The sequence below is a fragment of the Acinonyx jubatus genome, chromosome A1 (assembly GCF_027475565.1).
Source record: "Acinonyx jubatus isolate Ajub_Pintada_27869175 chromosome A1, VMU_Ajub_asm_v1.0, whole genome shotgun sequence".
Taxonomy (NCBI): domain Eukaryota; kingdom Metazoa; phylum Chordata; class Mammalia; order Carnivora; family Felidae; genus Acinonyx; species Acinonyx jubatus.
The window spans coordinates 165232289-165245203 of record NC_069380.1 but is presented as its reverse complement, the minus strand read 5'-3'; positions in this window follow the sequence as shown (position 1 = coordinate 165245203).

Sequence of the window (12915 nt, the reverse complement as noted above, 5' to 3'; positions counted from 1 at the left end):
GCTGTGAAACGGAGCTGCCTAAGCCCAAACGAAAAGATGCCTTTTCCGTTTACACAACGGTACTCTATGAGCTCATGGCAGCCCTTAGCTGGACTCTCCAGCTTGGCTTGGCTTAACAAAAGCCAAGATGGCTTAGCTTAACAAAAAAAACCAACAAAAACAAACAAACAAAAAACGCAAAACCAACCAACCAAACAAACAAAAACCCACTACTTCTAGGGTCTCTTTTTTTCACATTTCCATAATTTTATTTTATTTTTATTTTTGTTTAAAAAAATTTTTTTTTAACGTTTATTTATTTTTGAGACAGAGAGACACAGAGCATGAATGGGGGAGGGTCAGAGAGAGGGAGACACAGAATCTGAAACAGGCTTCAGGCTCTGAGCTGTCAGCACAGAGACTGACACAGGGCTCGAACTCATGGACCCTGAGATCATGACATGAGCCGAAGCCGGCTGCTCAACTGACTGAGCCACCCAGGCGCCCCACATTTCCATAATTTTATTTTATTTTATTTTTTTATTTTTATTTATTTTATTTTTTTCAATATATGAAATTTATTGTCAGATTGGTTTCCATACAACACCCAGTGCTCATCCCAAAATGTGCCCTCCTTAATACCCATCACCCACCTTCCCCTCCCTCCCACCCCCCATCCACCCTCAGTTTGTTCTCAGTTTTTAAGAGTCTCTTATGCTTTGGCTCTCTCCCACTCTAACCTCTTTTTTTTTTTTTCCTTCCCCTCCCCCATGGGTTTCTGTTAAGTTTCTCAGGATCCACATAAGAGTGAACACATATGGTATCTTTCTCTGTATGGCTTATTTCACTTAGCATCACACTCTCCAGTTCCATCCACGTTGCTACAAAAGGCCATATTTCATTCTTTCTCATTGCCACGTAGTACTCCATTGTGTATACAAACCACAATTTCTTTATCCATTCATCAGTTGATGGACATTTAGGCTCTTTCCATAATTTGGCTATTGTTGAGAGTGCTGCTATGAACATTGGGGTACAAGTGCCCCTATGCATCAGTACTCCTGTATCCCTTGGGTAAATTCCTAGCAGTGCTATTGCTGGGTCATAGGGTAGGTCTATTTTTAATTTTCTGAGGAACCTCCACACTGTTTTCCAGAGTGGCTGCACCAATTTGCATTCCCACCAACAGTGCAAGAAGGTTCCCGTTTCTCCACATCCTCTCCAGCACCTATAGTCTCCTGATTTGTTCATTTTGGCCACTCTGACTGGCATGAGGTGATATCTGAGTGTGGTTTTGATTTGTATTTCCCTGATGAGGAGCGACGTTGAACATCTTTTCATGTGCCTGTTGGCCATCCGGATGTCTTCTTTAGAGAAGTGTCTATTCATGTTTTCTGCCCATTTCTTCACTGGGTTATTGGTTTTTCGGGTGTGGAGTTTGGTGAGCTCTTTATAGATTTTGGATACTAGCCCTTTGTCCGATATGTCATTTGTAAATATCTTTTCCCATTCCATTGGTTGCCTTTTAGTTTTGTTGGTTGTTTCCTTTGCTGCGCAGAAGCTTTTTATCTTCATAAGGTCCCAGTAATTCATTTTTGCTTTTAATTTCCTTGCCTTTGGGGATGTGTCGAGTAAGAGATTGCTACGGCTGAGGTCAGAGAGGATTTTCCTACTTTCTCCTCTAGGGTTTTGATGGTTTCCTGTCTCACATTCAGGTCCTTTATCCATTTTGAGTTTATTTTTGTGAATGGTGTGAGAAAGTGGTCTAGTTTCATTCTTCTGCATGTTGCTGTCCAGTTCTCCCAGCACCATTGGTTAAAGAGACTCTTTTTTCCATTGGATGTTCTTTCCTGCTTTGTCAAAGATGAGTTGACCATACGTTTGTGGGTCTAGTTCTGGGGTTTCTATTCTATTCCATTGGTCTATGTGTCTGTTTTTGTGCCACATTTCCATAATTTTAAATAAATGATTCCAATTTATATCCCAAAGGGGTTTAAACTCAAAATGCAAATCCCACAATAATTGTCATAAAGAGGATAGTGGAAACCACTAGTAGGAACATTCAAGTCAAAGCTGGCTCAATGTATGTCTTCTTACTCATGATTTCATTGGAACTTGTGATTATATCTGTACCAGAAAAATGATGTCAACACTTGTCCAGTGAATTTGATCATTGTCAATAACTGATCACAATAATCAGGCCAAAAATGTCATTCCCTACTCTATCTTTCATCGTCTTCTAAGTGATGGCAGTTTTTCTGTTACTTGCCTCCTTCAACTGTTCCCTTTGGTTTTCCAAATAACCAGTCTATCCTTTCATCTTGCCATCTCTGTGTTAGTTCATAACATTGACCAAATTGCTTCTTTCTTGGGGCAGCTAGGTGGCTCAGTCAAGTTGAGCATCTGACTCTTGATTTTAGCTCAGGTTATGATCTCACTGTTCATGAGTTGGAGCCCCGTCTGGCTCCATGCTGACAGTTTGGAGTCGGCTTGGGATTCTCTCTCCCCTTCTCTCCATGCCCCTTTCTCATGTTCTTTCTCTCTCTGAAAATAAATACTTTAAAAAAACGCTTTTCTTTCTTCATAGAGTTGTCTAGATTTATTGATAAAAAAGTTATTTAGTTCAGACCGATTTTGCACTTTATAAGAACTTATGCAATTATTTGCTATGTGAATAACTATTTGCCATGTATTCTGGTCTATTTAAAGATATCTGGCATATTTAAATAACCAGACAGAAGATACATGAAAAATAAGAAACAATGTAAATTTCAAACCAAAAGAGAAAAAAAAAAGCAGCTAAGGTAATAAAACAAATAAATACATGCATGATTTAGAACCTAAGTTTTTATTTTATATGGGTGTTTTGCACAGTCATTTCATTAGTAGTCTGAAAAAAAATTGAATTAATCCCCTCTGCCTAACATGTTTTTCTATAATCAGCTTACAGTTTGTAAAAATTTCTTTATTTTTTAAAGTTTATTTATTTATTTTGAGAGTGAGAGAGCACACCCAAGTGAGGGCCAGAAAGAAGGAGAGAGAGAATCCAAAACAGGCTCCACACCATCAGCACAGAGCCTGACATGGGGCTCAAACTCACGAATTGTGAGATCATGACCTGAGCCAAGATGGAGAGTTGGAGGTTTAATCAACTGAGCCACCCAGACACTCCACATGAAAATTTCTTTTAATCATTATTTCATATTAGTCTCTGTAGTTCTCTGTATGTAAATTGTCAGAGTGCAAATAAGACATAGAAAGAACAATGATAATATGAATTTAGGTGTATATATAGGCACAATCTTAGAGTTAAAAGAATATGATGGGTAATCTTACTGAATTAAGCCTGGAGTGCCAGATGAATTCCTGCTCTGACCTTTCTCTGATGCACATTAATGAGGTGCTATCCTTAACAGATGCATCCTATAAAGATCTAACTGAAAGCTAAGACTGATTTGAGGAGAAAATCTATTAGCGAAGGCTAAAAAAAAAAGAACCCAAAAAACAAAAAAAAACAACAAAAAAAGACTGTATTTTTCTTTTACTACTAATATTAAAATTTGAAACAGTCATAGAAAATAAGGAAGACTTCATTCATTTACTTTATAGTCCAGAGAACAAGACAGCATAGGCACTCTACTGAGGACTGCATAATGATTCTCAAACTTCAGTCCTGGACTTCTTTCATATTTTTACTTTTAAAATCTACATACCATCTGTATTATTTGCTTATGTTTTCCTTAAATGGCCCAGTTAAAAAACTCTGGAGATATATATCTATATCTATATCTATATCTATATCTATATCTTCATTCTTTGGATATATTTTTTAAAGGAAAATTTATGTCACTACTATAAAGGGATGAATCACTATCACTTGTCTTGACATACTATAAAAATAAATATAATGAAACCAAACCAATTTTTGTAAATTCTAGCTGGGTAATTTTGCTGCCAAATGCTCTGAGCCCTAGCCCTACTATTTGTTAAAAGAGAGAGAGAGAGAAAGTGGAAGGGAGGAAGGGGATGGGAAGGAGGGAGAGAGTGGGGAAAAAGAAAAAAAAAAGAGAAGAGAGAGAGAGAGATAAACTGGCAAGTTTGGAAGAAACATGATAGTCTCATCTGTTTTTCTAAAAGCTTGAAAGACCTTTGTAAAGGAAATGCATTTCTTCATATGGCACTCAAAGTTATTCAATGTCAGGTCTATCTACCACTTAGAAACATCTTTAATTAGAGTAGGAGTATGTGTCCCAAATTTTTGGTGGCACCGAGGAGCATTTTCTGCCATGTCTGTATGCCTTTCTGCACACTTCTGACTCAACATTGTTTCCATCCCTTTGCCACTTAATGAAATGGCCCCTGATTGTAAAAAGCATTTGGTAACAACCAGAAAAAAACAAACAAACATCGAATAATTGCTCAACCTATTTATTCATTTAGTCAATGGACATATAGTAAGTATAAACTAAAGCAAGCAGGCATTGCTACCAAGTACAATTACAAAGATGTAGTCCCATTTACAGGTTTAATCCAGTGGATACTTATTATCTGAGGTTTTGAAATTTTAATTTAAGAAAGAATAAAGAGAAATTGTTCCATGTCCTGATATTGTTGTTGTTGTTGTTGTTTAGCATTTTTCTATCAGCCTAAGAAGAGTGGAGGAGGAGTTGATTCAAGATGGTGATGTAGGAGGATCCAAACTCAGCTCTCCTGGAAGGAGAAGACAGAAAGGAAAGGCAGAAAACTTATTTGAAGAAATAATGGCTGAAAACTTAAAACTTGCCTAACCTGGGGAAGAAACCAGACATCAAGATCCAGGAAGCCTAGAGAGTTCCAAATAAGAAGAACTCACAGACACATCAGGACATATTATGACTATAGTGTCAAAAGTTCAAGACAAGGAGATAATCATAAAAGCATTAAGAAAAATAACTGGTTACACACAAGGGGAAATGCATAAGACTATGGACAGACTTTCAGCAGGAACTTTGAATATACCCTATCACTCCCTCTGGCCTACAAAGGACTCCCAATAAAATAAATGCCAACCTAGAATACACTACCAGGCAAAACTGTCCTTCATTTGAAAAAGAGATAAAAAGTTTTGCAGACAAGCAAAAGATAAAGTCACTCATTGTTACTAGACAGGACTTACAAAAATGCTAAAATGACTTCTTAAGCTAAAACAAAAGGGTGCTAATTAGTAACAGGAAAATATATGAAAATATAAATATCATTGGTAATGGTAAATTGATGGTCAAATTCAGAATAATTTGACATTGTAAAAGTGGTGGATTAGTCTCTTATAAATCTATTATGAAGGTTAAAAGACAAAGTAGTAAAAAAATTATGGTTATATAGCTATAACTATAGTTATAGTTGTCAATGAATACATACTAAAAAAAAAAAGAATTCAAAATGATCTTCTAAAAAGAAGTTTTGTAAGGGTCCCTGGGTGGCTCAGTTGATTGAGCATTCAACTCTTGATATTGGCTTGGTATCAGCTCAGGTTGTGATCTTGTGGTCCTTAGATGGAGTTCCATATTGGGCTCCATGCTGAGCATGGAGCCTGCTTGGGATTCTTTCTCTCCCTCTCTCTCTGCCCCTCTCCTCCCTCAAAGTAAGTGAATAAACATTTAAAAAAAATAAAGAAAAAGTTTTGAAAACTACAAGAACACACAGAAAATGAAATGAAATTAGCAAACAAGGCATGAAGAATATGAGAAGTTCAACAAAAAACCCAGAAAACATGAAAGCAAATCCTTCTTCAGTCAGAAGAGCAAGAAGAAAAAAGAATGAAAAAGAGTAAAGAAACCTGATGGGGCCTATTGGACACAAGACAAATACTATACATATTATCAAATTCCATAAAGAGAAGAAAAAGAGAAAGAGACAGAAAGTACATTTAGAGCAATAATGGCTAAAAATGTCCCAAACCTGAGGGGGAAAAATAGATTTCCAGATTCATGAAGCCCAAAGGACTCCAAATAGGTTGGACCCAAATAGGGCTACACTGAGACACATTACAATTCACACACATCAAATTCAAGACAAAGAATTTTGAAAGCAGACAGAGAAAAGAAAAATTAAATACAAGGGAATCCCCCTACCCAGCATAAGGGTGCAGACAAATTTCTCAGCAGAAACTTTTCAGACCAGGAAAGAATGGGAAGATAGATTCAAAATATTGAAAGAAAACAACTGTCAACCAAGAATTTTAAACAGTGAAGTTGTCCCTCAGAAGTGAAATCAAGATAAAGATTACCAAACCAACAAAAGCTGAGGGAGTTCATCACCACTACACCTGCCTTACAAAAACATTTAAAGGGAGTTCATTGAATAGAACTAAGAGGATACTAATGAACATCATAAAAACATAAGCGAACATAAAACTGGTAATGATAAATACATAGTCAATGTTAGATTCTATAATAGGTAATGGTGGTGTGAAATTCACTTACAACTTCACTTAACTTTAAAAGTTAAAAACCAGGGGGGCCTGAGTGACTCATTGGTTAATCATCTGTCTTTGGCTCAGATCATCTCAGGGTTCACGGGTTTGAGCCCCGCACTGAGCTCTGAGCTAACAGTATGGAGCCTGCTTGGGATTCTCTTTCTCCCCCTCTTTTTGCCCCTCCCCTACTCATGTTCTTTCTCTTTCTCTCTCTTTCAAAATAAATAAACCTTAAAAGAATAACTAAAAAAATAGAAGTTAAAAACCAAATGTAGTAAAAATAGCCATAACTATCACAATCTGTTATTAGACACACTATAAAAAAATATGTAACCTGTTACATCAATAACCTACTATGTGAGGGGGAGGGGAGTAGAAGTGTAAAGTTTAGAATTGTTATCAAAGTTCTTAGTTTAAAACAAGGTGTTATGTATTTTAAGATGTTTTGTGTAAGCTTCATGGTAACCACAAGGGAAAAATCTATAATAATTACACACATAAAAAAAAGATTAAGAAGTCAGCATACTGGGGTGCCTGGGTGGCTCAGTCAGTTAAGCATCTAGCTCTTGGTTTTGGCTCAGGTTATCATCTTACGTTTCATGGGATTGAGCCCCACATCAGGCTCCATACTGGCAGTGCAGAGTCTGCTTGGGATTCTGTCTCCCTCTCTCTTTGTTCCTCCATTGCTTGTGCTCTATGTGTCTCAAATTAAATAAATAAACATTAAAAAAATTAAAAAAAATGTTAAAAAAATATGTCAGCATAGTGATACCAAAAGATAACAAAAAACACACATACAAAAAAACATGGTAAGAAGAAACAATAGATCTACAAAATAGCCAGAAACAAAAAATGGCAATAAGTCCTTATCAATAATTACTTTATACAAATGGATTAAGTTTTTGAAACAAAAGAAACACAAAGGCTGAAATTACTGGAAAAAATCCAAAGATATGCTGCCGGTGAGAGATTCCTTTCAGTTTTAAAGACACATACAGATTGTGAGTAAATGATGGAAAAAGATATCTCAAGCAAATATTAACCAAAAAAAAAAAAAAAAAAGCAAGGATAGTTAGACAGAAAGGACTTTAAACTAAAAATGTTTTTAAAAAAGAGAGAAAGAAGGACATTATATTAATAAAGGGGTCAAGAATATTTAACATTTGCAAATAGTTATATACACAACATCAGAGCACCTAAATGTGTACAGAAAATATAAAAGATCAATATGTAGAAATTATCAGAAATACAATAATGATTGGGGACTTTACAACCCATTCTCAAATAGCTCATCCAGACAGAGAATCAGTAAGGAAAAAGTGTATTTGAACAATTCTACAGGCCAAATGGACCTAATACACATAAATAGAATATTTTGTCCTAAACAGCAGAATACACACTCTTCTCAAGTGCATGTGAAACATTTTATAGGATAGACTACAACAAGTCTTGGCAAATTCAAGAATACTGAAATCATACCAAGCATCTTCTTTAACCACAACGAAACTAGAAATAACTAGAAATCCATAAAAGGAAGAAAACTGGAAAAGTCAAGAAGACATGGAAATTAAACAACACTCCTAAAAAAATCAGTGGATTAACAAAGATTAAAGGGGAAATAAAGAAGTATTTAGGATGATGAAAATGGAAGTAATATACCAAAACATGAGAAGCAGCAAAAGCAGGCCTGAGAAGGATCCACATCAGGAAACAAGAAGGATCTCAAATACCAACTTAACTTTACACCATAAGGAACTAGAAAAAGAAAAAAACCATAGCCCAAAGATAGAAGGAAGGAAATAACAATGATCAGAATGGAAACTAAATTAGGGACGCCTCGGTGACTCAGTCAGTTAAGCATCTGACTCTTGATTTCAGCTCCAGTCATGATTACAGGTTTGTGGGATTGAGCCCCATGTTGGGCTCTGTGCCAACAGCATGGAGTCTGCTTGGGATTCTCTCTCTCCTTCTCTGTCTCTTTCTCTGCCCCTTCCATGCATGCACATGCTCTCTCTCTCTCAAAATACATAAATAAACATTTAAAAAAGAATGGAAATAGAGGCTAAAAAGACAAGAGAAAAGATAATTGAAATAAGAATTATTTTTTGAAAAGATAAACAAAATTGACAAATCTATAGCTAGACTCATCAAGAGAAAAACATAGTATCTGAAATGAAAGAGATGTTATAACTGAACCCATAGAAATACAAAAGATCATGAGAGACTACTATGAACAATTATATGCCGACAAATTGGACAATGTAAAAGAAATTGATAAATTCTTAGAAACATACAACCTATCAAGACTGAATCATGAAGACATAAAACAAGTGAAGTGACCAAATACTACTAAAGAGATGGAATCAGTAAGAGAAAACCCTCTCACACAAAAGTTCAAGACCAGATGGCCTATTGGTGAATTCTACCAAACATTTGAGGAATTAATAACAATCCTTCTCAAACTCTTCCAAAAAGATAGAAGAGGGAACACTTTCAAACTCTTTTTCTTTTTGAGGCCAGCATTATCCTGATACCAAAGTCAGTAAAGGATACTACAAGAAAACTACAGACCAATACCTTGATGAATATAGATGTAAAAATTCTCAATAAAATACTAGCAAATCAAATTCAGCAGCACATTAAAAAGATCATGCTCCATGTTCAAGTGGAATTTATCCCTGAGAAGTAAGAATATGTCAATATCTGCAAAATCAAAATGATATATCACATTAACACAATTCAAGAAAAAAATATTATCTCAATAGATATAAAAAAAAACATTAGACAAAATTCAACACTCCTTGATAACACTTTTAAATTAGATATAGAAGGAACATACCTTAAAATACTAAATGCCAGATATGACAAACCCTCAGTCAACATCATACTCAATGGTGAAAGACTGAATACTTTTACTTTAAATCAGGAATAAGGTGAGAACCCATTCTCACCACTCCTATTCAACTATTGGAAGTCCTAGCCAGAGAAATGAGGCAAGAAAAATAAATTAATGGCATCCGAATTGGAAAGGAAGAAGTAAAATAGGCTGTATTTGAAGATGAGATAATATCTTATGCAGAAAATCCTAAAGACTATACCAAAAAACTGTTAGATCTAATAAGTAAAGTTGCAGTATACAAAACTGACATGCAAAGATCAGTAGTATTTCTATACACTAACATGAATTATCAGAAAAAGAAATAAGGGAAATGAACCCATTTACAATGGCATAAAAAAATAATTAAACAGTTAGGAATATTTTTACCAAGGAGGTGAAAGATCTCTACACTGAAAACCATAAGACATTAATAAAAGAAATTAAGGAAGACACAAATGGAAAGATATTGTATTTTTATGGACCGAAAGACTTAATATTGTTAAAAAGTCCATGCTATCCAAAGCCATCTATAGATTCAATGTAGTCCCTATGAAATTTCCAGTGTCATTTTTTTTTTTTTTTTACAGAAGTAGAAACACTATTCTAAAATTTATGTGGAACTACAAAGACTCTGCATAGACAAAGAAATCCTAAGGAAGAAGAACAAGGCAGAAGTATCACATTTTCTGATATCAAGCTATATTATAAAGATATAGTAATTAAAAACAGTAGGGTATTGACATAAACACAGACATGTACACCAATGGAACCGAATCGAGAACGCAGGGAGAAACTGATGCAACTATAGTAAGCTAGTATTTGACAAGGGAGGCAAGAATACTTAATGGAGAAAAAACAGTATCTTAAATGGTGCTGGGAAAATTTGATATTCACATGTAAAAGAATGAAACTAGACCAGTATCTTACATTACTCACACAAATTGACAAAATGGATTAAGATTTAAATTTAAGATCAGAAACCATAAAAACTCCTAAGAGAAAACATATGAACAAACTCTTTTATATGGGTCTTGGCAATGGTTTTTTGATAGGACATGTAAAGCACAAGAAATAAAAAAATAAAAAATAAACAGCTGGAACTACATTAAACTTCTGCACAGCAAAATAAATGATCAATAAAATGAAAAGACAACCTACAAAATGGTGAAAAATATTTGCAAACCATATATCTAATGAGGAGTTAATATACAAAATTATAAAGAACTCCTAAATAAAAAGCATACAAATTAGAAAAGTAAAATTGTCATTATTTACAGATGATAATATATTATTTAAATATATGTTTATATATAGAAAACCCTACAGACTATATCAAACTACTAGAATAAATGAATTCTGAAAAGCTTGAGGATACAAAAATCAACATTCAAAAATCTGTTGCAATTTTATATTCTAATAACTATCAAAAGAAATTAACACTCCTGTTTATAATTCAAGAAGAATAAAATACCTAGTAATAAATTTAACCAAGGAAGTGAGATCTTTACACACTGAAAACTTCAAGACATTGATGTAAAATATTAAAGAAGATACAAGTAAATGGAAACATATTCTGTCTCACAGATTGGAAGAATACTGTTAATATCTCTATATTATTAAAAACAATCTACAGATTCAGTATAATCCTTATTAAGATTCCAACGACATTTTTCACAGAAATAGAAGAAACAATCCTAAAATATGTATGTAATCACAAAAGACCCCAAATAGTCAAAGCAACCTTTTTTATTTTTATTTTTTTAAAGTAAGTTCTATGCCTAACTTGGAGCTTAAACTCATGACCTCAAGATCAAGAGTCACATTCTCTACCAACTGGGCCAGCCAGGCACCCCTCAAAGCAATCTTAAGAACAAAGGTGGAGGCATCATGCTTCTTGATTTCAAACTATATTACAAAGTTCATGGAACAGAATAGAGAGCCCAGAAATAAACCTACAAACACACGGTCAATTAATTTATGACAAAGTAGCTAAGAATAAACAATGGGGAAAGGATACTCTTTTCAATAAATGGTACTGGCAAAAGTAGACAGCCACATGCAAAAGATGAAATGGAACGAGTCTCTTATACCATACACAAAAACAAATTCAAAATGGATTAAAGACCTCTGCCTAATGCCTGAAACCATACAACTACTATAAAAAAAAATATTAGCAGTAAGCTTCTTCACTTAGAATAAAAAAAGTTCTGCATAGCAAAGAAAATCATCAATAAAATGGCAAACTACCAAATGGGAAAAATATTTGCAAATCATGCCTGATAAGAGGTTAATATTCAAAATACATAAAGAACTCCTACAACTCCTAAAAGACAATAGCAAAAAACCCAAGAGTCTAATTAAAAAATGAGCAGAGAACCTAAGTAGACATTTTTTCAAAGACATACAAACGTTTAAAAGTTACATGTAAAGTCTCATTATCACTAATCATCAGGGATATGCAAATAAAAAAAGCAACGAGGTATCACTGCACACTTGTTAGGATGGCTATTCTCAAAAAGGTAAGAGAAAACAAGTGTTGGTATAAATGTGTATTAAAGGAGACTGTGTGTGCTCTTGGTAAGACTGTCAACTGGTACAGCCATTTAGAAAACAGTATAGAGGTTTCTCAAAAATTAAAAATATAACTATCACATGATCTAGCAATTCCACGTGTTTTTTTCAAGAAAATGAAAAGACCAAGTCAAAAAGATATGTGCATCCTTTGTTCATTGCTATTTTCAATAGCCAAGATATGAAAACAACCTAAGTGTTTACCGACAGATGAATGGCTAAAAACTTTGTGGTACATATATATAATAGAATAGTATTTAGTCAGTAAGAAAGAAATTCTGCCATTTATGACAAACTTGATGGACCTTGAGGGCATTTTGCTAAGTGAAATAAGTCACACAGAGAAAGACAAATACTGTACAATCTCAAGTAGTCAACCTTAAAAAAAAAAAGGAACAGAAAAGAGATCAGATATGTAGTTAGTAGAAGTGGGGAGGGGGATAGAGAGAGGGAATTGGATGAAAATGGTAAAAGGTACTAACTTCTATTTAAGAGACAAGTAAATATGAAGAATATAATATACATCATGATAACTACAGTTAATACTGCTGTATGGTATATTTGGAAGTTGTTATGAGAGTATATCCCAGGAATTCTCATCACAAGAAAAAAAAAAGCATTTTTTGATTTTTTTTTGTATCATGAGATGATGAATGTTAACTGAACTTACTGTGGTAATCATTTCACAAACTGTAGAAATCAAATCATAATGGTATACACCTTAAACTTATCGAGGGCTGTATGTCAATTATATCTCAATTAAACTGGGGGGGGGAAGAAAAAAAAACTTGACATCAAAAACATACAACATGGGTGGAGGGAATAAAAGTATAGTGTTTTAACTTAAGCAGTTATCAACTTAGAATAGACTGTTATAAGTTGTTTTATGGAGGCCTCATGATAGCTAGAAAGCAAAAACCTAGAGTACCTACACAAAAAGCAAAGGAATCTATGCATAACACTACAGAAAAATCATCCAATCATGAAAGAAGAGAGCAAGAGAATGAACAAAGGAGTTACAAAACCCTCAGAA